The 26,708-nt window shown below is 48.2% G+C and overlaps 1 protein-coding gene across 4 annotated transcripts in view; it reads left to right on the top strand.

Moving 5' to 3' along the window:
• Positions 1 to 19,731: 19,731 nt before the first annotated feature.
• The window catches only part of COL6A3 (collagen type VI alpha 3 chain), a 91,950-nt gene continuing 84,973 nt past the window's right edge, over positions 19,732 to 26,708 (top strand). For 3 of the 4 annotated variants that reach the window (XM_047773851.1, XM_047773850.1, XM_047773848.1), the window contains exon 1: positions 19,746 to 19,952. The gene's annotated coding sequence lies outside the window, so the exon portion shown is untranslated. Of the gene's footprint in view, positions 19,953 to 26,708 lie in introns of all 4 variants that reach the window. The other variant, XM_047773847.1, reaches the window with a different exon arrangement.

The following is a 26,708-nucleotide window of genomic DNA, read 5'->3' as shown; positions in this document are numbered from 1 at the left end:
AGGCCGCCCTTGCTAACGGCTTCCTCAGTGAGTATCCCATTCATTCTGCCTCCGGAGGGAGGGCTGGGGTGGCAGCTGAGACGGGTGTGCCTGTGCCAGTTGCTGTGGACGGTGCCTGGCAGTCTGTCTGCTCCATTCCAGATGCCTCATCGCCCCCGACCCAGCGCGGCCCCTCCCGGTCTGTGGCTGTGGTGGGCGGGCAGGAGGTGAGCTGGCTCTCCTGTGCTTACTTCCACCCTTACTCACTGCCCTGTCATCTTCCGCTGTCCCCACCCACCTGCTCATCGTCTCTGGTCCTGTGACAGCCTCCGCAGGGCCAGGGAATCCACCTTCTTCCCTGTGGGCTCCCATCTCTAGCTGCCCTCCCCACCCCCAGAGGGTGCCCCACACTCCTGCTAGTGCTGTCGATCAGCAGGGTGCTGGGTGCAGAGAGGGGAGAGGTCCGGGGCACAGAAGTGACAATGTGGGGAATTGAGCGCAGACCCACTGGCAGCCCTGGGGGTCGGAGGGGGCGCTCAGGTGCACAGAGGAAGCGACTGTCAGAGGCAGAGAGGACAGTACATGGGGCTACGACATGGCAAGGCTCTTCACCTGTCATGTCTGCGAGAATATCCTGTGGCCTTGGGAGCTTTGCACTGACTCCTATCAACCAACCCCCACGACAATCCTGTGCAAACAGAAAGATGGGAGACTTATTCTCATTGTACCAGACAGAAAACTGAAGCTCGGGTGGAGTAACTGGCTCGAGGTCCCATGGCCAGTCTGTGGAGGATGGGTCTACACCCCAAGCCCTCTCCTGCATGCCAGAGGTGGTGCCATCACCCTCTGCTCTGCCCTTCACTTACTGATTGCTTGGTTTATACTGCCTTCTGCTCTGCTCTGCTCTGCTCTGCTCTATTCTATTCTATTCTATTCTATTCTATTCTATTCTATTCTATTCTATTCTATTCTATTCTATTCTATTCTATTCTATTCTATTCTATTCTATTCTCCTCCCCCACCTCCCTCCAGCTCTAAGCAACCACTAAAATGCTTGTTTCTATAGATTTGCCTCTTTGAACATTGCACATACATGGGATCACACAGCATGCGGTATTTTGAAATTGTTTTTCTTTCTTCTTTTTTCTTTTTTTTAGGGCTACACCCATGGCATATGGGGGTTTCCAGGCTAGGGGGTGAATTGGAGCTGTGGCTCCTGGCCTACACCACAGCCACAGCAAAGCCAGATCTGAGCTGTGTCTGTGACCTACACCACAGCTTATGGCCCTGCTGGACCCTTAGTCCACTGAGCGAGGCCAGGGATTGAACCTGCATTCCTCATGGATGCTAGTTAAATTCGTTTGCCGCTGAGCCATGATGAGAACTCTGGAATTGGTTTTCCTTTATTTAGTGTGTTTTCAAGGCTAACACATGTTTCTGCCACACGTCTCAGAGCATCACTCCTTTTTAACGTTGAGGGATGTTCCATTGTATTGATACGTCACATGTTACCCACTCATCAGTTGGTAGTTAATCGGGTTCTTTCCACCTCTTGGGCAGTATGAATGATGCTACTATGAACATTTTGTGCAAGTTTCTGGGTGGATACATGTTTTTATTTCTCTGGTGAGTCCCTAAAAGTGGAATTGCTGGCTCATACGTTGGCTCTGTGTTTCATCTTTTGAGGGATTGTCAGGCTGTTTTCCCAAGTGTTCACCAAATTGGTGATTTTTACATTCTCATCAGCAGAGTATTCTGCTTTCTCCATATTGTCGCCAGTATTTATCATCTAAGCTATCCTAGTGGATGTGAAATGGTATCTCGTTGTAGTTTGACTTGTGTTTCCCTGAGGGCTGTGAGTTAGGGATCTTTTTATACACTTACTGGACATTTGTATATCTTCGTATGTCTTCTTTAGAGAAATGCCTGTTCAGATACTTTATGATTTTGAAATATTGGCTTGTCTTTTTATTACTGAATTGTAAGACCTCATTATATATTCTAGACACAAACTCCTTATCAGATTCATCATTTGCAAATGTTTTCTCCCATTCTATGGGATGTCTCTTCACTTTCCTGAACATGTCTTTTGAAGCACAGTAATTTAAAAATTGGATGAAACCCAGTTTCTCTGATTTTGCTTTTGTTGCTTGGTCTTTTGCTCATAAAGGAGCTACTTAATCCAAAGTTGGGAAGATTTACCCCTAGTTTTTTTTCTAGTTTTTATTACTTTAGCTCTTAGATTCATTTGGAGTTAGTTTTTGTGTACGATGTGAGATAGATATCAGATTTAATTCTTTTGGATGTGGGAGTTCCCATTGTGGCTCAGTGGGTTAAGAACCCAGCATAGTGTCCATGAGGATGTGGCTTTGATCCCTGGCCTCTATGAGTGGATTAAGGATGTGGCATTGCCATGAGCTGTGGTATAGGTCACAGATGCAGCTTGGATCTGATGTTGCTGTGGCTGTGGTGTAGGCTGGCAATTGCAGCTCCTATTTGACCCCTAGACTGGGAACTTCCACATGCCATAGGTGCGGCCATAAAAAGAAAAAAAAAATTCTTTTGGATGTGGATATCCAGTTGTCCTAAAACCAATAACTGAAAAGACTATCTTTTCCCTTGGAATTGTTTTGGCGTCTTTGTTGATAATTGAATCGAACGGAACATAACTGTAACAGTTTATTTCTGGACCTTATTCTGTCCCAAAGATCTATGTATCTGTTTTTATGCAAGCCCCACACCATCTTGAGGACTGTTACTTTGTAGTTTTAAAGTCAGAAAGAGTAAGTTCTCCAGCTTTGTACTGCTTTCTCAAGATTGTTTTGGCTATTCCCTTGAAAATTCTTTGCATTTTAGAATCAGCTTGTCAATTTCTACAAAGAGGTCAGCTTAGATTCTGATGGGGATGGCACTAGATTGGTTTGGAGACTGGTTGCACTTCAGTAGGACTGAGCCTTCCAATGCATGAACATGGGATGTCTTTCGATTTATTTAATTCTTCCTTAGTTTCTTTTGATAATGTTTTGTAGTCTTCAGAGCATAAGTTTTGAATTCCTTTAAAAAATTTTTTTCTAAGTATTTATTCTTTTTTTTTTTTTTTTTGGCTGTGCCTATAATAAGTGGAAGTCCCCGGGTCAGGGATCAAACCTGTGCCACAGTAGCAACCCAAGCTGCTGCAGTGACAATGCCAGATTCTTAATTTGCTGCATCACAAGAGAATTCTCTAAATTATTAGATTTATATCTTCTTTTCTAATGTATGCATTTGCAACCACAAATCTTCCTTTAAGCACTGCTTTTCACTGCATTACACAACTTTTTATAAATTATACTTTCATTTTCATTGAGTTTACAATGTTTTTAGCTCCTCTTGGTCCTTCTTTGACCTATGTGTTATTTAGAAGGGTATATAATCACTAAATATTTGGAGATTTTCTAGCTCTTTTTCTGCTACTTATTTATAGTTTAATCATGTACTTTGTATGATTTCTAGTCTTTTAAATTTGCTAAGGGCCAGAGTTCCCCTCGTGGCTCAGTGTTTAATGAATCCGACTAGGAACCATGAGATTTCGGGTTTGATCCCTGACCTCACACAGTGGGTTAAGGATTTGGTGTTGTTGTGAGCTGTGGCGTAGGCCGGCGGCTACAGCTCTGATTTGACCCCTAGCCTGGGGACCTCCATACACCATGGGTGCGGCCCTAGAAAAAAAGACAAAAAAAATTTGCTAAGGATGTTGTATGGCCCAAAGTGTGGTCTGTCTCTGTGAATATTCCATGTGAGTTTGGGAAAAAATGTTTATTCTGCTGCTGTTTGATGGAGCATGTTGTAAATGTCAATTCAATCCAGCTTATTGATATTCAGGCTGCCTATATCTTTACCTATTTGATTGATATATTAATGACTGAAAGAAGAGGATTGAAGTTTCCAGCTCTCGTAGGGGGTTTGTCTATTTCTTCCTGCCATCCCGTCAGTTTTTACCTCGTGTGTTTGATGCGCTGCTGTTGGGTACCTACATCTTCAGGACTGTCATTTCTTCCTTTCTCTTTATGTTATGTCCCTTTTTATTCCTGATCATTTCGCTTGTTCTAAAGTCTACTTTGCCTGAAATTAATACGGATACTCCAACTTTCTTAGCATGGTGTATCTTTCTCTGTCCTATTAGGTCAATTTATCTGAGTCTCTACATTTAAGTTGGGTTCTCATAGAGAAAGTAGATCTTTTTATAAAAAATACATGCTGACAATCTCTGTCTTTACTTGGAACATGAAGACCGTTCCCACTTGAAGTGGTTATTGATTAATAATCAATAATAATTACTAATAATTAATAATTAGCTGGATCAATAGCTACCATGTTTGTAACAATTTTCTGTTTATTGCACTTGTCCTCTATTTCTCCCCCCCACCCCTTTGTGCCTTCTCTGGTTTTAATTGTGAATTTTATATCATTTAATTTACTGTCTTCCGCCAGGATATCAATTATCTTAAAAAACTTATGGGTTGTTCTCGAGGTCCCAGTAAACATTTACAAATAAGCTGAGTCCACTTTTAAATAGCACCGTTTCCCAGACTGTGCCGATATCTTAGACTAGAATATCCCCAGTTCCTCCCACCTGTCGCTTCTAACACTGCTGTCATTTATTTTGCATCCATGTGCTGCAACCACATCATGTGTTGTTATTATTGCTTTGGGCAGTTATCTGTTATATCTATTAAGAATAAAAAAAATGAAAGATTTTCTTTCACTTTCATTTATTTCTTCTCTAATGTCCTTCCTCCCTCCCTCCCTTCCTGCTTTCTTTCTTTCTGTCCATAAATATACAAAGTTTTGATATCCAGACCTTCTTAAGCCCAAGGGATAATCTCAGGCCGGCGCTGAAAGGGCCTTAAGAAAGCAGGTGCCATGGGGACAGAGGAATTGGGGAGCAAGGCTAGAGGTGACAGAGCAGAGCAGTCTGAGGTCAGGACCCCAGTGGGGCCGTGGGCCCAGGCTGGCCTTGGTGGACCCTTCCTTCCTGGCCTTGGTGGACCCTTCCTTCCTGGGATGTGGGTCCAGTGGGGTTGTTCTGCAGCCACTGCCAAAAGTTCTTGCCAAATTTGAGACTAACTCACGCTTGTTTGGAGGCTAATGGAAGAAAAGGATATTAACTCCAACCCTATCCTTGTTCCATCTTTAATTTGTGCATCAAACTTGGATTACCCCCAAACAGTTTCCTTGAAAACTCTATCAAAACTTCAAGTGTCTTGGGAGTTCCTGTCATGGCTCAGTGGTTAATGAATCTGACTGGGGGCCATGGGGTTGTGGGTTCGATCCCTGGCCTCGCTCAGTGGGTTGAGGATCCGGCTCAGTTGCCGTGATCTGTGGTGTGGGTTGCAGATGCGGCTTGGATCCCGCGTTGCTGTGGCTGTGGTGTAGGCTGGCGGCTACAGCTCTGATTCAACCCCTAGCCTGGGAACCTCTACATGCCGTGGGAGTGGCCTAAGAAATGGCAAAAAGACAAAACAAAAACAAAAACAAAAACAAAAACAAAAACAAAAACCCAAACCCTTCAAATGTCTTAAGCTTGGGTATGAACCCAGGGCTAGAAAGTTAGCAAGGAAGGGCAAGAAAAACTCAAGTCTTTCCCCAAGAGGGTTGCAAGGGTGTGACTCAGAGCCGCTTAGGTGCTGTGGTGATATGAGGAGGAAGCCCAGGTTGAGTTGTTCTGGGAAAGAAAAATCTCCAGCAAAGATTTAAAGAGTGAAGGTCTGTCTACATTTGGAGGCTGAACATAGGCAAGACAGAGAAGAACTCAGTGTTCTTTTTAGGAAGCTTGTGGTTAAGGTTGAGAGCATGCAGCAGCCCACAGGGAAAGCTGCAGGAAAACGAGAAGGGGGTCAGGAGGGGTCCTGGGACTTGCAGGGCTGGGGAGCCAGGAGGCTGAGGCCCCATGCTGGCTCTACAGCTGGATCTTCCCACGGCTTGTGGAGTCTTTTCCTGCCTCGGTCCCCTCACCTGTGGAACAAAGAATTTATATTAGATGCTCTTTCAGGAGACGTTCAAAATCCCCCAATTCTCTGGGTCGGTGTGAAGCGAGGTTTTCCTTTTTCTGTCGCGCCAGTGGTTTGAACAGATTAGCCTGAAGAGCCAGCGAAGTGTTAGCACGTGTCCCCTGTTCTGACTGACAGCATCCCATTAAACTGTGAGGAGAAGTGGTTTTGGTTGGCAATGCGTTTGTTTGCCCGCCAGGAATTGAGGAAGCTTGGTTTTCTTCCAGATCCATTACAGAATTAATCTCGGCAGACATGGGGCTGTTTTAAGAGGAGGGAGAAGGAAGGTGTTTTGAGGGAATGTTATGAATGGAGAGAGAAAGCCAAGCGAGGGGCCGGGGGACCCTCCCTCTGAGCTTGTCCAATCCCAAAACGCCGTTTGGACTAAACTCTGGGTCTAGCTGAGGTTTTTCTGCATCTCAAACCCCCTTGGAAGGATGGGCAGGATTCAACCGTGCGCCTCACCATTTATAAGAAGTGTGAACTTGGGTGAATGTCTTAACTGCTCTCAGCCTCAGTTTTCTCATCTCCCGATACAAATCATGACAGTGGCATGTTATGGGTTGTGGTGAGGTTGGACGAGGCGAAGCATGTGAGGCCCTTGGCGCGGGGTTGCCTCGATGCTGGTCCTTATCACTGGAGGCTGGTGAACACCCCACAGAGTGCTCGGATCCTACGGCCGAGGAGACTTCCTGATCTCGGGCCCCGTCTTTCAGAGACCCCGTCTTTCAGAGAGGGGTCCCCAGCAGAGACGCAGAGAGCTGGGTGCAGGATGATGCCTCAGAGATGCAAAACTGACCGTATATGGGCAGAGGGAAGGCATGGACCATCCTGCATCCTCTGTGCAGTACACAACTGCCGCAGTCATACTGCTTCCTCGTCTGTGTGTCGGCTGTGTGGTGTGATAACAAACGACCCCCAAATCTCAGGGCCTTCACTCTTAAATGTTTATTTTGAGGGCGTCTCTTTGCATAAAAGGGGCTACGGGTTGGCTCTAACAGTTCTACACCCTGTGTCATCCGGCCTGGAGAAGCGGCTCCTGTTTTGGACACACTGGTTTTGGAGCAGGTGGAGAAAGAGTTCAAGGGCTGCGGAAGTCTGCGAGGCATTTCTTTGAGGTTGTATCTTCACACCGTCCGTGGGCCCAGGCCAGGGTGACAGTGAATGAGAGAACCACAGTCTGCACGAAGGTACATCGACGGCACTTGGGGGGAGGTATACTCTTCTGCTGGGGAAGAGACTGATTATTAGGGGACAATCATACCCCACTCTCAGCATGTTTTCCTCTCTTTCTGGTAGACAAGGGAAAAGCAGAGAATGCTGGGAATTTCGGAGAAACTTCTCCTGGGGACAGGGATGATCATTAGATAGAAACCCTACGTTTATTTACTTTTTATTTTTTATTTTTTTTGCTTTTTAGGGCCACACCCATGACATGTGGAAGTCCCCAGGCTAGGGGTCCAATTGTAGCTGCAGCTGCCAGCCTATGCCATACAGCCACAGCAATGCTGGATCCCCGACCCACTGAGCGAGGAACCCCCATCCTCATGGATACTAGTCGGATTCGATTGCGCAGAGCCACGATGGGAGCTTCTGGAATCCCTGCATTTAAGGCAGTGCCTGCTGCTCCCTGTTTGTGGGAAGCGTTAAAGAATGACACAACACAGATCTAGGTGAGAGAGCTGTTTTATGTGTGTTGTCTCAAATATTTTGAAAGACAGAAGCTGCAGTGAATTTCATCGACAAAACAAGGTACATTTGGGAAGCAGCTCTCAAAATTATCTTTTGACTTTCTTTTCTAGGCAGGGAAAATTCCTTGGAACGCAGAAATGGCAGTTCATTTAGAATTAATGAAAACCAGATATTTGTAGCAATGTTTAGAAGGGTTTGGAACCCTTTCCTAAACAAGCCCTTTGTCTTCGAAGAATGATAAAAACACTTTTGAAGGCCACATGGCCTGGCACCGCGAAAACATCTCAGACCATGTAAACGACAGACATGACTCGTCAACAGCACTGCTCCACGTGCAGTGACCCACGCCACGCCATGATCACCAAGGAGGAGGACTGTAATGAGGCTGGGCTCTGTTTCACAAAATTTCACAAACTCAATCTGGTGGGGTTTTTTTTTGTTTGTTTGTTTTGCTTTTTAGGGCCACACCTGTGACATATGGAAGTTCCCAGGCTAAGGGGTCGAATCGGAGCTACAGCCACCAGCTTACGCCACAGCCACGGCAATTCAGGATCCTTAACCCACTGAGCAAGGCCAGGGATCGAACGTGCAACCTCATGGTTCCTAGTCGGATTTGTTTCTGCTGTGAGACGGGAACTCCAAAAACAAAATCTGTTTTAATTATGACAGAGACAGCATTGTAGAAGAATAGACAAGAAAGAAGTCGTTTTAAGTGAAAATTCTTGCTTCGGCTTCCTATGAGCCAAATCTCTGAAGCTGAGACATCAGGACACAGCGAAACACCCTTCAGTTATGTGCAGGTTATTACCCATGATTCCCTGCTAAGGCCATTTGGAAGGGTTTTGAGATCGGAGTTTGGGAAAGAGTGCCAGCACTTGTTTGCTTTCTTTTTCATGATGAACCTGTGTATGTAAATTTACGCCTCGAAATTTTTAGCTTTAAGCTGAAAAACCTATTTCCTCAAATCAAACAGTCGTACCTTGGGACGTATAAACTTGATGCCGTTGTTAGGGACTCTCTCAGCATTTTCTGCCCTTTAAGCATTTTCCGAAATTTTGGAAACTAAATATTAAATCCAGACGTGTTTGATTTTTTTTCCCTGATTTTGTTTTTCTTTCTTTTTTAAAAAAGGGATTTTTTTTTGGATAAAGGAAATCTAGCAGTGCTCTGTCCTTTCCTTTCTTGAAATTGTTTTAACTTTTTCCCTCTGATAACTACCTCCATCCATGTGAATCACATGTACTGTTGTTCTCAGGTTTTTCAGCCACAAGCATTCCGTGACCTTCTTCCGTGGACACGAGTGCTCAGCTTCCTTGTGTCCAACATCCCCCCTCCCTAGTGAAAATTGACTCATGTCATTTGCTTCAAAAATTCTTCAGTGTTTATAATTTTTTGCCTTTTTATGGCTGCATCCATGGTATATGGAGGTTCCCAGGCTAGGGGTCCAATCTGAGGTTTAGCCACCAGCTTACACCACAGCCACAGCAACGCCGGATCCTTAGCTCACTGAGCGAGGCCAGGGATCCAACCTGCATCCTTGTGGATACTAGTCGGGTTCGTTAACCACTGAGCCATGATGGGGACTCCATCTTTAAGAGTGAGTGGTGATGTTTTCTTTGTGTTCTGTCTCTGCAGGTGTGCAGACGTCCTCCCCAAACTCCTTTTGATAATCATGTGACACAACCCAAATCTACCTGCTTCAGAAGTTCCTGGGAGACTTCCGTTGGACCCGTCCCTCCACCCTCTGTTCTGATCCTGCCCCTGATTTCCAGGCTGGGTGTACGAGCTGCTGTTGACATCACCGACCTGGAAACTGCCCTTTTCCTGACTCTTCTGTTAGATCCCGTCTCCCAGAGCCATAGTTTGCCTCTTCCTGGTTTTCTTTCTCATTTTGCTGGAGCACATCCTTTAGTAGATGCCTGAGAAAAGGTATTGGAGAATAATCTTCTGAAATCCTGCCTAATGTCTTGACTCTACCCTTCCTTTTGATTAATAGTTGGGTGGGTGTGGCTTTCTGGGATGGACATGTTTATTTTTTCCAGACTTTTGAAGGCATTGCTCCATTGCCTCCTGGTTTCCCGTATTACTTTGGAAGATGTCAGATGAGTTTTCTGATTCCTAATCCTGTGTGAGAACCTTCAATCTTTTTTTTTTCATTTTGGCTTTTTCTTGGTTTTTAAGATCTTCTCCTTGTCAGTGTTCTGTGACCTGTTGCAGGACACACCCTGGCAAGTCTCTGTCTTCATTCATTCTTTCATTCATTGTCTAAAAACCCTCCTATTCTGGGATTTTTTCATATTATTTATTTGATAATTTCCCCCTATTGTTTTCTGTTCTTTCACAGATTCTGGACCTCTTGGATGGGCCTGTAATTTTCTTGTCTTTCTTGTTTTAGTGTCTCTCTCTTTGACTTTTGTTGTGCTGGAGGAGGGATTTCCTCTAGTTAATTGTCTAAAAACTAATACTGAGGTTTTGAGTTTTGCTCTGGTACCTTTTCCATATTATGAGAATCACGCTGACGAACACATCCATCACCTCATACAGCTGCCCTTTCCTGCGTGTGTGCTGAGGACGCTTAGATAGTCTCTCTCAGCAAATTCCAAGTGTCCAGTACAGTTTCACCTGCATCACCACGCTGTACGTCAGCTCCTCAGAATGGCTTCAACTCATCGTTGAATTTGTACCAACATCTTCCCATTTCTCCCAACACCCAGTCTCTGGAAACTACCGTTCTACTCTCTGTTTCTGTGAGTTCTACTTTTTTAGAATGTACATATAAGTGAAATTAGCTATAGTATTTTTAACTACTAAAAGCTTTCTTATTTTTCTTTTTCTTTGTTTCTTTCTTTTTCTTTTTGCCATACCTGCTTCATGCAGCAATTCCCAGGCTAGGACTCCCATGCCACAGTAGTGACCTAAACCAGAGCAGTGGCAATGCCAGATCCTTACTGCCTGTGCCACCAGGGAACTCCTAAAAACTTTCTTATTCAATAAATGCTATCATTTAAAAAGTGGCCTTCTATATAGAAAACAATCAACAAGGACCTGCTGTATATGGCACAGGGAACTCCACTCAATATTCTGTAATAACCTATATAGGAAAAGAACCTGGAAAAGAATATATATATATATGATATGATATGGATTGATTTGCTATACACCGGAAACTAACACAACACTATGAATGAAATATATTCTGATATAAAATAAAAATTAAATTAAATTGAAAAAAGCATTCTTTCACCGTTTTTTATGGCTACAACATCTTCTTGTGGATTTCTATGAATATTCATCTTTACTCTGTAGAAAAGATTTCTGTGCTGCCTCAGGGGAAACCCTGTTTCCTCTAAGTTCCTTAATCAATCAATTGCTTTGCTTGTTGGTTAAGTTTCACTTTCTTACTTATGGGGTTTCCTGGAGGACTTGACGGCTGGTTCATCTTCTAATACGGAACATGAAAATCTAGTTGGGATCTTTGTGTTCATGGATAGGGCTTGTTGAGTAATGGGTTCCACGGGGGGGAGGCGAAGAAGCTGGGGGGGTCTCTCTGCAGGACACCCTGTATACCAGCATCCTCTCAGCTTTTTCTCTTGCTCCTGCGAGTTTGTTTAGGGAGGGACTTTCCAGGTCTCTGCTGGGAGAGTGTTATGGGTTGCATTGTGTTTCCCAAAAAGGCTTGGTCCTAACCCTAACTCCTGGTGCCTCAGAATGTGAACTTATTTGGAAATAGGGTTGTTGCAGATGTAATTAGTCACGCGAGGTCACCCAGGAGTAGGGGGACACCAGTCCAATGTGACTGGTGTCCTTATAGGAAGACAGAAGCATGCAGGGAGAAGCCATGGGGTGGCAGAGGCAGACGGAGGTTGGACCAGGGGTGCCAGGAGCAGGAAGAAGAAAGGGAGGGTCCTCTCCTGGGGGCTTTGGGGGTAGGGGGGCCCTGCTGTCACCTGGATTTTGCACTTCCAGCCTCCAGAACTGAGACAGAAGAAATCTCTGTCGTTTCAAGCCTCCTGTTTGTGGCACTTTATTACAGCTGTTCTAGGAAAATATTCCAGAGAGGATGTGCCAACTGCTGCTTGCTGAGGGGCCAGGGGGCTGGGAGGGGACACATCCCCTTCAGTGTGGAGACTTGACTTCACCACCCCGCTTCCGTGTGAGTCAGTCTCACCCCTGCCCCCTCCGTGTCCCGAGTCCCGGCACCTGGACTGCATTGCTCCTGGATGAACCTCCCATCGGGGCCAGGAAGCCATAGTCCCCATGGGGCAGGGACCTGGAGCCCGTGTCCTCCTCAGTCTCTCAACTAATCCCTGTGCTTTTAGCTTCGGTTCATTCTTGAAAAATAACTGGAACCTCCTGTTCCTGAAAGACCGACCTCTGCACATGAAAGTCCAGATCTCAAATCCCACAGCCGGAGTCCAAAGCTTCAGGAATCCCCGCATTCTCCCTGATGGAGGCGAGGGCGCCCTCTTCTGGCTCCCCAAGGACTTGCTCCGTGCTCCCTTTAGTCCAGGACGCCTGGACCATAAGATCTTGGAGGGAAGCCTCTGGCTGGTTCATCCCCGCCCACCTCCCCCTCCCAGCACAGAGCTTTTCCACACAGCGGCCCCTCAGTACAAGTCTGCTGAGTAAATGAAGGAAGGAAGAGGCTCCACCAAGGAGACGTTTGACTTCATGCCTACGGCTCAGATTGTTAAAGAAAGACCCTATCCTCCCGTTCTTTACACATGGAAATTTGTATTTCAAAGTTTTAAAAAAAATGACTCAAAGTTGGACCTTTGGTGTAGTCTGATAATGGCAAAACCAACCATCTTCTGGCTAGAATTTCTGAATTTCAATCAACTGCAAAAAAGTTTCTTGGCCGCTCTCACCATTGGGTTGGCTATCCTTAAGATGAATCGGCTGAGCATGGTTTATAGCTCACAAAATTCTAGGAAGAATGCTATAATTTTTACTGGGCACTTTTACACAAATTTTCCTAGAGCCAGCTCAATGTTGGCTGATTAATTTTACTCAATGCAGTCTTCCTATTTCTCCAAACAGAGGGACTAACAGGTTATCCCAAAGTTACTCATTCAAGGTAAATATAAAATCTCTCCTGTTAGGCATTTCTTTGTAAGAATATGTATAATTACGAAGTAGTGTTTTGCAGGCACTTCAAGGTAAAGACTGGTTTTAGGAGGCAAAGCCTCTCCCAAGTTTTGCTGGGTTGATGCTTTCATGAATCCGCTGAATGTCTAGTTTCCTTTGCAGGCTTTAGCGCCCCTGTGACACTCTGTGACAACGCCTTCTAGTCTGATTAGAAAAATGGTTCTAAGAAAAATCAAGAATTAATGGAAAAAAATCTGAAAGAGAATATATATATATTCAATTATGTATCTGAATCCCTTAGCTGCAAACATGAAAGTAGCACAACATTGCAAATTAACTCTACTTCAATTAAAAAAAAAAATGAAGGAAAAATCAAATGGGTACATTTTTACTACGGCAGATATAATCATGGATTGCTGTCCTAATTACTGCAATGACTTGCCACATCTCCTGGCCTAGGGCTGATGTTGGCGAGTTGCTCTGTGAACCGTTTTTTATCAGCGCATCAGGCTGGACTCCTCTGGTTGGCAGTCTTGAGATCCTAACTTGAATTAGTGTAAAAAAAATGAGTAAGTTTCGGCTCCCGTAATCACAGGGTGATTTGAGATGGAGACCACACTCTGGGGCAGGCTTGGTTTCGGGACGTCTGGAATCAGGAAAGGGATGGAATCTTTTCTCCTCCTCCCGTCCCCTCCCCTCCCCTCCCCTCCCCTCCCCTCTCCTCTCCTCTCCCTTCTCTCTGCCTTCCTTCCTCCCATGGCAGCAAATATGGCAGCTCCTGGGATCCCCAGATAGGCCAGCTCTAGGCACAAGCTGGAAACCCCAGGGAAGGACTGCTTGGACCCCTTGTGTCATGTGTGCCCACCCCTCCATCAACCAGTGGAGGTGGTGCTGGCAGGTTCTGCAGGAAGATGCTGGCTCCCTAGTGACACACATGATGAAAGTAGGAAGGGAGATAAGGGAACTGTCAGTCTAGGCACATGACATAGCAGACAAGTGACATAGCCAACAAGTGACACAGCCAACAAGTGACATAGCCAACAAGTGACATACTCCATTACCGGCATGTATTTTCCCTCGCAGCCTTCTGTGCTTTAGTGATTGGAGGTGAGATGTCATTTAGCTTCAGACTCAAAAGTTGCTGCACCAGTGTTACTGAAGAGTAACCCAGAGGGTTGCCTCAACATCATGTGCCAAGTGCGGGGGGAGCTGGGCGAGGGAGCAGCGATACTTTCTATCCTGTCCCTGAGACTGGGGTCAGGTGGGGCTGCACGTGGCGGTGGAGAGTCGGAGTTTGCAGCCTGGGGCAGGGGAGGAGGTAGAGACTAGCAGTCAGGCGGAGGGACGTGTGGCTGACACAGCCCCAGTGGCCCGGGGACCAGCGCCAGACCGTCCTGGACACCCTGATGACCAGCTACACTCGTTGTGCGGGTGAGGAAGAGGAGCCGCCCTGCCCGAGACGTGCGTTTCCTTGGTGGCTGAGAAGGACTCGGGCCTCTGTCCCACCTGGGTGGCTCCCTTTCCACGGTGCTCCCCACGGAGGCTTCAAACCAGCATGGGCATGGAATGCAGATCCCAGCTGCCCTCCAGCCACGGGATCAGTGGAAACCTCACACCCTGCCCACTGGTGGGCTCACCAGCCTTCTTCTCTGGAAATAGCAGCACTGCCTCCTTGGAATTCCTTCGAGGGACTTTGGAAGCTCCCCTCCCTCCTCTGCAAGGGGTCCACACTCCCGCCTCACGACAAGCATGCCTCTGGACACAGCTGTGGGGGCAGGCGTTCAGAGCATTGGGCAGAGAACACTTGAGGGTCCCCCCCCCAGGCTCAGGCCCTTCTAGGACTTTGATTTTTATCCCAAAGGCAGACGTGCCTGTTGCCTTCCCTTTTCTTCCCTGCCCAGGGTCTCCTAAGCGTGAGCAAGCGTGGGATTTAACGCACAGGATTGTCTGTACAGAGCCAGGACCACGGCACGTCCTTGTTCAGGGAAAGGACCCTCCAGGCTGATGGATGGGCTGTGTGTCTGACCTTCGGACCAACCCCTCCCGCCTCTCACCCAAGGAAGTTGGGACAATCCGCCCCTTTGGTTAACGCCTCTGTGCAAGTTATTGTGCAAGGGGGGGGGGCGGTGTGTTTTCCTTTTATTTTAGGATGATTTCGACCTTTTAAGATTGGGACATAGTTGTGCAGAATTGGGATTCTTCTTTGCTCCCAAGGCTGTACTCGCATCGCCACATCTGCTTGTTAGGTGCCAAATCTCTGGAGGCCTCTCAGGTGGAACCTTTTGATCTTGAGCCATACCCAGGGGGCTGGGGAGCTGGGGGCTGCTGGCTGGGATCCAGAACAGACCTCTTGCGTGTGGAGGGCAGCAAGGCACCTCTTGAGTCCTCAAGGGATCCTGAGCCCAGGGTCAGACCCGGAGGCACACAGCTCTGAACTGGAGACGGAGGTCAGAGGGGCAGGCTTCTGGCTCCCGCCGCCTGTGTTGGTGTGATCTTGAGGACGCGGCAGTGCGCGATGACTTGAAGCTAGGTCTTAATTCTCTGCTCAGGAATGGAACCTGGGCAGCCTGGGTGAAAACCAGGACTCCTGGCCACCAGACCAGCTAGAGGCCAGAAGCAGAAGGGCCCTGATGCTTGCCCCTGTTGAAAGCAAGGATGTTTCAAGGAGGCACAGGCTGTAAAAGCAGGTACAAAGTTTATTGTTGGAGACACAGTACCACGTGTGGGAGAGCCCACAGAGAAGCAGTTTATTTATTCACGTCAGAAGCAGAGCAGTAACACACACTCAAAATGAGGAACAGGGAAGTGATTTAAATCACTCACATCGAGGGCTCTTCCAGGTCTTTGTTCCCCTTCAGCCAATCACCTTGCTTTATTTCTCGCAGCTGCCGGGCCCAGGGCCCTTCCTGATAGGCATGCGCATCTTTCGGTAAAGATGGGCTCCAGAGCAAAGGCTGCCGGGAGGGGATCAGGACTCCCTGTGACCTGGGTCCCCGCCCTTTTCAACCCGAGAGGTCTCTCTGCGCGTGGGTCACGGGGGAGGGCTCCTTGACCCCGGGAGTGACCCATGTGGTCATCTTATCATTTTACTCCAGCAGAGCTGCCTCCAGCCATTCACTTTCCCCTTGACGCGTCAGAGAGAAGCAAGGCCCAATGTACTTGGCCAAACAAGTCCCAGCTGTTCTCAGCCCAGGGGCCCACCTCCCTCCGGCCTCGGTGCTGCCATTGAGTATTATGGGATGCTGGTTGTTACAGTGATGAGGGGACAGGGCAGGAGCAGGGAACTGATCTGGGGGAAAAGGGAGTGGCTCATGTGTTCTTCCAGAGGCTCCCTCCTGTGAGCTGGCCGTGAATGAGGCCATCCCTTGCTGCCGGGGACCTGTCCTAAGAGGCTCATGAGCTCCCCAGGGCTCCATCTCAACGGAGAGGCCACTTACAGTTTCAGGGCCATGTGAGTTGTGTTCTGCACACCTCGTCTCTGTCAGCGTGACTTACCGTGTTGAATTAAAAAGAGGAGATGAAGAGGTCCCTGGTGGCCTGGAGGCTGTCACGGCTGTGGCTCTGATTCCATCCCTGACTCCAGAGCTTCCACCATGCTGTGGGTGCAGCCACAAATAAATACGAAGTTAAAAAATAAAAATAGAAGCGATGGCATTTGAGGGGAAATCGTTTCACGTTTCTTCTAAAAATGAGCTCAAATTCCATTTAAGTGTCTGCGTCCACATCGTACTGTGTGGAGCTGCGAATGTTTGCGGGGGTGATGAAGAGGGCAAAGGGCAGACCCACCTTATCAGAGGAAGCGCCAAGACAGACATTCAAGAAGACCCCCGTGGAGGCCAAGGGAAGAGGCTCAAAGCAGACAGGCAGCCCGGTACAGAAAATCTATGTGCCACTGAGCTAGCAGGGAATTAAATACCATATGACATCTGCAGCCCATTTGGGCACAGTGCTCTTTCTGTGTCTTTCTGTCATAAAAAATGTATACGCACAGGCTGTTACAGCTGCAGGAAACTTGAGGGCTGATGGAATGTGGCTGTACCAGTCGAGGCTTCCCGGTGAGAAGCAGAAACCGCTCTGGCGCTTGTGAGCAGAAAGGGATTCAATACCGGGAATTATCAGGGCAGACCAGAGGAGGGAGCTCGAGGCAGGGCCTCCAGGAATAATGCCAGGGCATCGTCCGGCCCATTCTGGAAGGTGGGAAAGCAGGGGTGGCCCTGCAGTGTTTAGTAGCCACAATCCATGGGTTAGATGGAGATGGGGGAGGGGCAGTGCTCAGCGACCCCCCCCAGAGGCTGTACTGTGGGGTCTGGCTGCCTACACTGCCTTCACCACTTCCCTTCCATGCCCCCTCCCCCCCAGCATTGCCCCCAGAAGCTGGGGTCCCCCTTAGAATTCAGCCTACCACACACACATCTTCAGAAGAGGCAGCTTCCAGCAGCCAGGGCAAACCTCCAAAAAGGACGCAGTGGCTGTCCCAGCTTTGGAAAAGGTTGAGGGGCTCCTCTAGCGCCTCCACGCTGTACTTGCCATCAGGGAAAAGACCAGACAGGGAATTCCTGTTGTGGCGCAATGGAAATGAATCCAACTAGTTAACCATGAGTTTTCAGGTTTGATGCCTGAGTCGGGGATCTGGTGCTGCTGTGAGCTGTGGTGGAGGCTGGCAGCTGCAGCTCTGATTCTACCCCTAGCCTGGGAACCTCCATATGCTGTAGATGCAGCCCTAAAAAGCAGAAAAAAAAAAAAGACCAAAGTCGCAGAAAATCGCTGAGCCCCTCCCACCCCTCAGTCCTCCCCCAACCCCTCCTCTCCCTGGATCACAGCTACGCATCCTCCACCTGCCCAGAGCCCCAACTACAGTGGAGCCTGGAAAATGGGGTTTGTAACTTTCTAACTTGCGTGGAAGGAAAGGGGAAGAGGTGCTTGGGCTGGTTCAGGGTAGCATTTAAGGGGACACTGGACTGAGAGAGTCTGTGACTTCTGAGGTCCCCTGGTGGCCATATCTGGACCCAGGACCCTCGTGTTGAGGTCAGTGCTGACCTCCGAGATGGCTTCCTCCGTTCATTCCACTGAGAAGCCCAAACCCCAGTAATTAAGTGAGAAAACCCTAGGAGCCACAATGCTCTTGAGGGCGAGCACAAGGGAGGATGTGGGAGGTTTTCCACCAACTGCTGCCAGCTTCCAGAACTTTCTGAGGCCACAGACACTGTGGGCGAGGGTCTGGGTGGTCAGTGATTAGTTACAGTGAAGAATTACAGACCACTGTCCCTGATGGGGGGGGTTTCTTTCTTTAAGTCTTGTTCTAAGTGATGCTTCAGCTTTGACATTTAAATAATAGTTATTTCTAATACCAAGGAATGTATATTCCTAGCTATTTTGAAAAGAAATAGCTGTTTTTTGTTTGAAAAAAAAAAAAAAAAAGGAACCACTGAATAGGAACACATAGGTCACACTTGCTTCGTTAGCTTCTCTGAGCCGAGCTGCTTGGGACAGAAAGTGGTAACCGAACGTTGCCTTGTTTGCAGCAGGCGACGTGCCTCGGAGAAAAGGTTCTTCCCAGGGCTGAGCTTGAGATGCCAGCCCATGAGGTAGTGGACATGTCCCTGCTCTGCCAGCCCAAGTCCTCGCGCCTGCCCTGGGGGCTGAGGATCTGGTGGGGGATGGGCTCCCCTCGTGGGAACGCTGTTGTCCCACACGTGACTCTGGCGATGTGGTTTCTCCCCAACAGGCGACGGGCCAGGAAGCGCCGCAGTCCAGATCTCTGTCCCCGACCTGACATCCTGACATTCCTCTAGCTGAACCCCCGGGGAGCAGGGAGGGGGCACATCCTCTCGGGGTGAGCAAGGGGGCCCTGGGGCTCAGGAGGGGAGCGAGCACCGTCTCTCCTGGGCCGTCTCCCGTCCTCCTTAAACGTGAAGGCAAGCATCCGTGGAAGGAAAGGAGCTAATGACACCTTTACCCTCCCGACCTGGCTTTGGAAGCATCTCCAAGTCGAAAGCATCCTTCAGGTGTCTCCTGACATTTCACAGGAACCAACTTTTCAGAGGGGCCCTGTGACCGGTGAACAGTGGAGCAGTTTGGGGGTGTCCACGGCCAGGGCTCTGATCTAAGCTCTGCTACGAACCAGGTTCTTCTCATCTGTAACATGGGACCATAACCCCACCTGAGAAAAAATGACACGTAGCTCTTAAAAAGGCGATGCGGACCTTCAGGGAAGAGGTAGCGTGTGCCCCGGTGCGGTGACGCGTGCAACGCCTTTGCAGAAACACGAGCGCCTCCTCAAGGACTTTCCTGCGAATCTGAGCACGACAACCATCCTTGTTCCCCTCGCATGGGGCCTCGACTGGGACCCTTAGCCTCACAATCAGAATCGTTATATACAGAATTACCAAAAAAAAAAAAAAAAGAAAAAAAAAGATGTAGTGTTTCCCTTTGCCTTTTCATTGGCAAACGGCGCTTTGGTTAGCAGAAGGCCAAGGCGATTTTAATGGCCGGTTTTTATATCCGAAGGGGGAGGTTATTAGGAGAAGTCTCAATTCAGAAACTTCAAGAAGAAGTGGGAGGGTGTGGTGAGGGTGGAGGGGAGACTGCATTTCCTGTTTCCCTTTCAGATGGAGTTGGAAAACACTGCAGGAAAACCATGGAGACCCAGGAACAGAATTTCAAAATTCATTCTCTGTGCGGCCCAGAGCCCAGCCCAAAAGGTGATGAGTAGAAGGGGTGGTTCTTTTTTTTTTTTTTTTCAAGTTTGCAGGCGTCCAGCTCTGGGCTCCGAGGGCAAAGACAGCCTGCCGAGGTGACATCAGCCAGCAGTGGGGCCAGAAGCAACAGAACAAGAGTCTGGTTTTCATTTACAGTGTGGGGCAGGCCCGCCGTGGGGAGGGGGAGAGGAGTGGTCGGAGGAGGGAGGGGAGGAGCTGGAGGGCGCCCTGACTGTATCCCCGACTGGATCCGGTCCAGTGTGCAGCTCAGTCTCCACCAAAGGCCGCTCAGTTCTCCCGCGCGCCAGCCTCCTGCAAGGACCACGGGGGAGTTTTCCGCCTCCACCGGGGGTCCCCTCTCCTGCAGAAGGACAAGGAGACACAGCGAGTGGGGAAAGCATGCGTCAGATGTGCACATAACTGCAGCGCGGAGCCCGGGACGCTCGCTTCTCCAGGTTTGCTCAGGGTGAGTGCCCCTTCTCCCGGTCCCCCGTTTTGGGTCTCTGGGCCCAAGGGGGATGCCTTCATCCCCGCGAGCACTTCTTAGTGGCTCTCTTGTTCACTCCTGTAGAGTCGGTTTTGGGGACAAGCTTCTGGTCGCTGGAAGATTCAGTGGATTTTCCTTTCTCCGTTGGTGCCCCGAGCTGGGTGGAGCAGGAGGCTGCCCGCGGGCATAGCTCAGTTGCCCACACGCTCCATCAGCCTCTGCTCTCCTGACTGTGCTGTTTCTCGGCTCAGGATTTAGTTGACGTTGTCTCCTTCTTCTGAGGCTCAGCTGGAATCTGCTTTGTTCGCAGAAGTGTCTGGAGGATTCCAGAGGCAGCTTGGGGAGACTCCGAGTTCTCCCAGGTCGGTGTGGCCGGCGGGGCCCCGCACGCGCCGTGGCTGGTGCAGCCTCTGCGGCCTCCAGGGGATTGGGGTAACTTGGGTGTCCAGGCACAGGGCCAGGTCGAGAGTTACTCAGCCATTGCCACCGGGGCTTCATCTTTTCAGGAATCTGGAGTTGCTGCTGGAGTCTCTGCCCTCTGGGGTTAATTAAAGAAGCTGCAAGGGTCAGAGGAGGAGAAAAGAATTCGATTTTGGGCTGCGCGCCCAGAGGATAAGGCAGGGCTCCTGGAGCCACGGGCCGGCTGGGGTTGCCCAGATGTGGTGCGGGTGCCAAGCCCGGAGCCCAGGGCTTGCTCCCTGGTGGGAGGGTGGGGCTCTCTGGTCCTCTCACCCAGGATGGAAAGTGTTCCCTGGCCGTGGCCAGCCTGCTTTTGGGGACCTGATTCAGGGGCGACCGTGGTAGAAAACTGATGAGGTCTGGCGCAAGGGTGGGGTTCCTGGGAGGGCTCAGAGGAGGACTGTGGGTGTAAACAGACGTGGGCATTTCACGGCCAGCTCAAGGAGCAGAGGGAAAGGCTGGTCAGGACCCCACAAACGAACTGCTCTAAGCATTAGGGGCACAGGGGACTTGGCCTGCGCCAGCCAGCTTCTCGCTCTGCACACAGTTAGTGGACATTCGTCAGGTTTGTTACTGCTGAGCCACAACGGGACCTCCCTCTCCTAGGCTTTACTGTAAACATCTTCTATTTTATATTTAGGCCTATGACCAATTTGGAGTTAATCTTTGCATAAGTTATGAGGTTTAGATCAAAATCTTTTTTTTTTTTTTTCGGCACATGAACATCCAGTTGCTCCCACACTATTTCCTCTTCCGGTTTGGGGGCCAGAACCGCAGGGTCTTAGATCGGCAAGAACTCACATGGGTAGGTAGTCTGCAACTGGGATCCCCCAGCTTCCCCAGGGGACCCATTCTTAATACTTCAGAAGACTGCACTGAGGTGGCTGTAACACCAGGTAGTTTGTGTCCTTCCCCAAAGTGATACTGCAGACCAGGTGGCTGCTGGACGTTCCGGAACCTTCTGGGTTCTTGGCTGCCCTAAAGAGAAAGGAAGAGGCTCTTGGCTGGAAGCCACTGAGGTGTGGTTCCCTGGTCTCAAAGATGAAGGCTCAGGGGCTCTGAGATGCTCAATTCCTTGCCGAGGCCGCAGCATCAGCAGGCGGCTGGGACAGCAGCAAAGTCCTGCAAAGCAGGTGGCCCGGCCACGGAGGATCCTGAACTAATCTGCATCTAGACTTGGAACGTGCTATTTGATTTGTCCACCCAGAAGACAACGTCCTCCTGTCACATTTTATCAAAAGTGATGGAAGGTTGGGCTGCGCTCCGCGGGGCTCTGCTGAGTAGCAGGGAGAGAAGTGCCGGCTAAGAGAGCTGGTCCCCAGGGATGGACAAAGGCTCTGTGACCAGAGCAGCTGAGCAGGTTCCCTCATTCTGGGCACCTCTGGGGATGGGGGCTCGGAGAGGCGGCACTGGCATTTTGCTTTGTTCTTGTGTAGGCTTATGGCTGAGGATGAAAGCAGCGGGGTGGGGAAGTGGAGGCTTTTTGTAGGAACTCAGGATATAGGAAAGGCTATGAGGTCTTGACATCTCCTTTGTTGAGGCAAGGGTTTTCCATTACCGAGAGGTTGGTTTTTTTCTTTCCCTACTCACGGCAGCGAGAAAGCCATTAAGGAGATACTGGGTGGCGGGGAGGACTTGGGAAAGAATCCCATGGCAGGGCGGAGGGTGTGGCCACCCCACCTTCCTGGAAGCTGGCTGCGGAAGCCTCCAGAACACTAGCCCTTGGCCCTGGGCTCTTCCAACACTTTGGGAGGGTGTGTGACCCACCCCACCGTGCTCGTGGTCCTTAAGTGGTAGGATATAGAGTGAATGTCCAAACGTGGGGTCTTCAAGGGTGTTTTTGATGTGAGATGAGCATCCTTCTGAAGAGGAATTGATTTTATTTCGGAGGCTCCCTTTATTTTCAAAGCGTTTAGGATTCACTGCCTGTCATCCTCTCATCCTAAGCGCCTTCTGCGATTCTGTAGCTTAGAACCTAACACATCCCTGATGATTAAGTAGGAAGACGCCCCTCTATTCAGCTGATTTTTGCTGATGGGGTCACAGCTCAAATGAGGCTCTCCGCCCGACCTTAGTTTTGGCTTAGGAAGCCAGGATGCTGCTGTGTAAAGACAGCTTGAGAGCAGTGCCCCTTCCCTTTTGAAACGGAGAAACATTTTTTCCTGGAGGTTTACCTGTGCCCTTGCTCAGAGCATTTAGACCACTGGTTAAAGCGCCGTCTTTACTGGTAGCCTTGGTCATCACTCACTTTTATGTGAAATTCCGCATATGGGATTTAAAATCCACTGGCAGGTCATGAATTCTGCTGCCTGCGACTGTCTTACAGGCACGCTAATAACATTAGCCAAGAGTTTTATTTGAAAATTAGCTTTCGTGACTGTTCATTTTGGAAGAACCTGAGGCTGTGTTATCTCTTGGAGGAGAATCCAGGGTGCGGTCCCACCTAAAAGGGGACTTTGTATCCAGGGCAGTCTTTCCACGGCCACCAACAGGGGCAAACTCCTCATGGTGTTTCAGCTGTGGAGAGCAGGCTGTAAAAACCACACCACTGCTGCATAAATAGCTGACGATTTGAGGAGTGACCTGGCATTAAAAAAAAAAAAAATTCTATGAGTAGCTCTTGCTAAGGAAACGAAAGCTTAAAAAGGTTCAGGTTTTCAAACACGGAAGCTTTCAAAAGTTCCTGCTTCTTCTGAGCGCCTTGAGCCGGATAAGGAAAAGTTCTCTTCAAGCCGTATTTCCTGATGTGGGTTCTCTCTCCAAAGTAAAACTCTGGGCAGCAAAACCACCCTTTCAAGAAAAGACGCCGCTTGTCCCCCTCTACACCCCAGACTCCTGATTTACAAAGAGCGGTTCTTTTAGAAGTTCATTAGATTAATTTTTAAAAACATAATTTTAGTGCCTTCTGCTCCGTCCCTGTGCTTTGGGAAGGAGATGAAATTTGAGTCAGCATCTTGGTCCTTTCTTGAAAGTGCAGTTTGGCGCTCTCTCCTCTAGAGGGCGATGCCTCTCTCTGAGCGCCAGACAAATCTCTGCCAGGTTGGGGCGTGGGTGGCGGTGGTGCTCCGGCTGGGGGTGGAAGTGGGGGGGTGGGATTTCTGGGGCCTCAAGGATCTGTTGATAAACGTGTCAGCAGAGCTCGTGGGTCACTTTGGGGACCCACCTAGAGACTGTTGCAGTACATATTTCAAAAACGTCTGACTGTGATACCTGAAGCAGATGTAAGTTTAGAATTTTATTTTTTTCCTGGGTTCACCTCAATACCTCCATATGAAGGTATTGAGGTGAACTTAATACGAATCACTCTTCACTCTAAAATACCTTTCTGACAAGGGTGTTAAGCAAATGAGAACTTTGAAAGGAAACATTTGGCTGATATCTACTGAGAGAGAGAAAAAAAATTGACACGAAAGTGTGTCAGACCCAGAGCAAGCCTACCTATTCCGGCTGTGCTGAATCTATGCAGGATTTTTGAATTTTATAACCGGAGGGATGTGAAGATGAACTGATCCAGGGACTCCCAAACTTTTCATTACCTGCCCTTTGCTATTTTCTCCCAAGGGGCAACTTGTTTGAGCATATTAAAAAAAAAGTTCCCACCAGGTATAATTTTGAATGTCCCATTTTTAAGTATATGCTACTAAGAAATATATTGCTGACCCAGACTTATGATTATTGACCTCAGATATCCGCTATTAGGACCCCGAGTTACAGAATTCCAGCTCAGAGCGAAGAAACCAACCCTCTGCTTGGTCTGTGTGTCTCATAGTCCTTGAGGCTCAAGAAGCCCTGTTGTGCTCCATGGCATGGAACTTTGGGGTGGAGAGAGGGGACAAAAGTGACGAAGAGTTAGGCCCTGCCCTCTGGCTGGCAAATATATGATTTCTGTTTAGCTACTTGAAATATCCGCAAATTACTACCTTGGTGGCTGTGCACCGCACACCCCTAACGCTTGAGATGAGGAAATGCAAGCAGAGAGGTGAATTTCTGGGCGGCGGTCCCAGCACTGGAAGTAAAGCCAACCCAGCATTTCCTGGGTGCTCGTGCATGTACCGTGTCCTTACAGGTGGATGTTTGGGGCCAGGAAGATCAAGGGGGTTCATGTCTTTTATCGTGAATTTGGAGTTTCAGGTAAAGAAAGGCACTTTTTCACAGACCTGTCTTTTACAGCATAGTATATTTTATTTAGCAGAGAGTTAATTGATTTGAAAAAAATCTGGAAAGAAAAAGGAAAGCAGAAAAATAGGACAAATAAGAGAAGTTCTGCCAAACCCTCTCCCAAAGACAGACTGTGAGTTTTTTGCAAGGGAGAACTGGCTAGAGGAAGGTGCAGTGGGAACTGTTTCTGTCACATCCTTCTGGTTGGTACCAGATTTGGTTTTCATGGACCCAGAGCCCTGAGAATTGGCCAGTTGAAGGGAGCACTCCTGGGTCCGTTGAATTTCGACATTAAAAGCTGAACAGCAGCTGGAGATGACTCAGGTCTCAGGAGAAGCCATTCCAGGAAACTGGTTTTTCTCTTCTGGAATCTTCATCAGTTGATTCAGCAGCTCTGTGCCAGCACCCAGCACGAGAGCCAGCTTGGCTGAGCCCACAGCCTACCCTGTGCCCCGGGGGGCTCGCTGTTTCTCGCAGGGGCAACAGGAAGCCCATCAGTGGTCTGAGCCTAGGGCAGCAGATGGAAGAAAGCAATTAGAGACCCGCTGCTGGGGAGTGCACCCGACAGTCAGCTTAATGTCAGGCGTAAGATATGTGATGCTGGGAGGGATGAGCTGAGCATCCCTGACAGAGATAGGAACGGACTGAGTTTTTCTAGGCTATCCCACGCAATCCAGTGTGGGTGATCTTTAGCAGGTGCTTCAACTTAATTTTTAAAAAAAACTTTCTATTTTAAATAATTTTCTGTACAAGACTTGATTGTGAATCAGATGAGAAAACAAAGATGTTGAATTGTTCCTTATGATGGGAAGGCATTTTAGCCACTTTGTTTGAATAGTTCTACAATGGAACACCATGATTTTGGGGAGGCCGGGAGCTCCAAGTCCATGGCCAGCAGGAGGGGAGGATAACGCCTGCCCAGGAGCCCACAGCGCTCTGTCGATGGACAGGAATGGAATGGGCATTTCTGTGATTCCTTCTGAAGCATTTTCTAAGGCACTCTCTTCCTTAATGTTAAATCTGAAGTAATCTCTGCCTAATGTTTATAATTAGCAGGAAAAATGGGGGAAATGCTTTGCCTGGCTCCCTTCTATTGAAGAGGGTAAAATGCTTTTTACATTTGCCTGTGGCGTCTAGCTTCTCCACAGCCGATATGGAACTTTCTTCTTCATGTTTATTATCTAGGACTCTAGGAATATGTCCTTAAATAAATTTCCAAAATCTAGGCACATAGTCTGGAGGTTTTTCAAGTTGCCCTTGTGGGGAGAAGACTATAACCCCAGTCACATCCTCACATGACCTTATATGGGGAGGGGTCTGCTTGCCAGGGGAGGTCTGAACCCTGCCTTTCTGTAATATTCTATCCTATGCATGGGACACTGAAAAGGCTTTTTTTTTTTTTTTTTTTTTTTTTTTACAAAATATACACTGAAAAAAATGGAAGTATTGTTGATTTATAATGTAGTGTTAGTTTCAGCTGTAGAGCAAAGTGATTCAGTTATACATATCCTTTCTCATATTCTTTTCCATTATAGGTTATTATAAGATGTTGAGCATAGTTTCCTGTGCTGTTTCCTGTGCATAGTTTCCGGTCCTAGTTGGTTGTCTATTTTATGTATGGTAGTGTGTATATGCTAATCCCAAACTTCTGATTTCCCCTCCTTTCCCCTTTGGTTACCATGCATTTTTTTTCTGTGTTTTTACTGTAAATAGTTCATTTGTATCACTTTTTATATTCCATGTATAAGTGATGTCATATAATATTTGTCTTTGTCTGACTTAGTGTGACCATATCTAGGCTCATCCCTAATGCTGCAAATGGTGTTATATCATTCTTTTTTATGACTGAGTAATACTCCATTGTGTATATGTACCACAACTTCTTTATTCATTCATCTATCGATGGACACTCAAAGTCTACAAATAACAAGTGCTGGAGAGGGTGCAGAGAAAAGGGAACCCCCCTGAACTCTTTGTGGGAATGTAAATTGGTGCAGCCACTATGGAGAACAGTATGGAGTTTCCTTAAAAAGCTAAAGATATAGGCCAGGGAACTATATAGCTAATCACTTGTGATGGAACATGATAGAGGATAAAGTGAGAAAAAAGAATGTATAA

The sequence above is a fragment of the Phacochoerus africanus genome, chromosome 3 (genome assembly GCF_016906955.1).
Source record: "Phacochoerus africanus isolate WHEZ1 chromosome 3, ROS_Pafr_v1, whole genome shotgun sequence".
Classification (NCBI taxonomy): Eukaryota; Metazoa; Chordata; class Mammalia; order Artiodactyla; family Suidae; genus Phacochoerus; species Phacochoerus africanus.
Note: the sequence above shows the minus strand (reverse complement) of the source record. Positions and strands in the feature narration are given on the sequence as shown.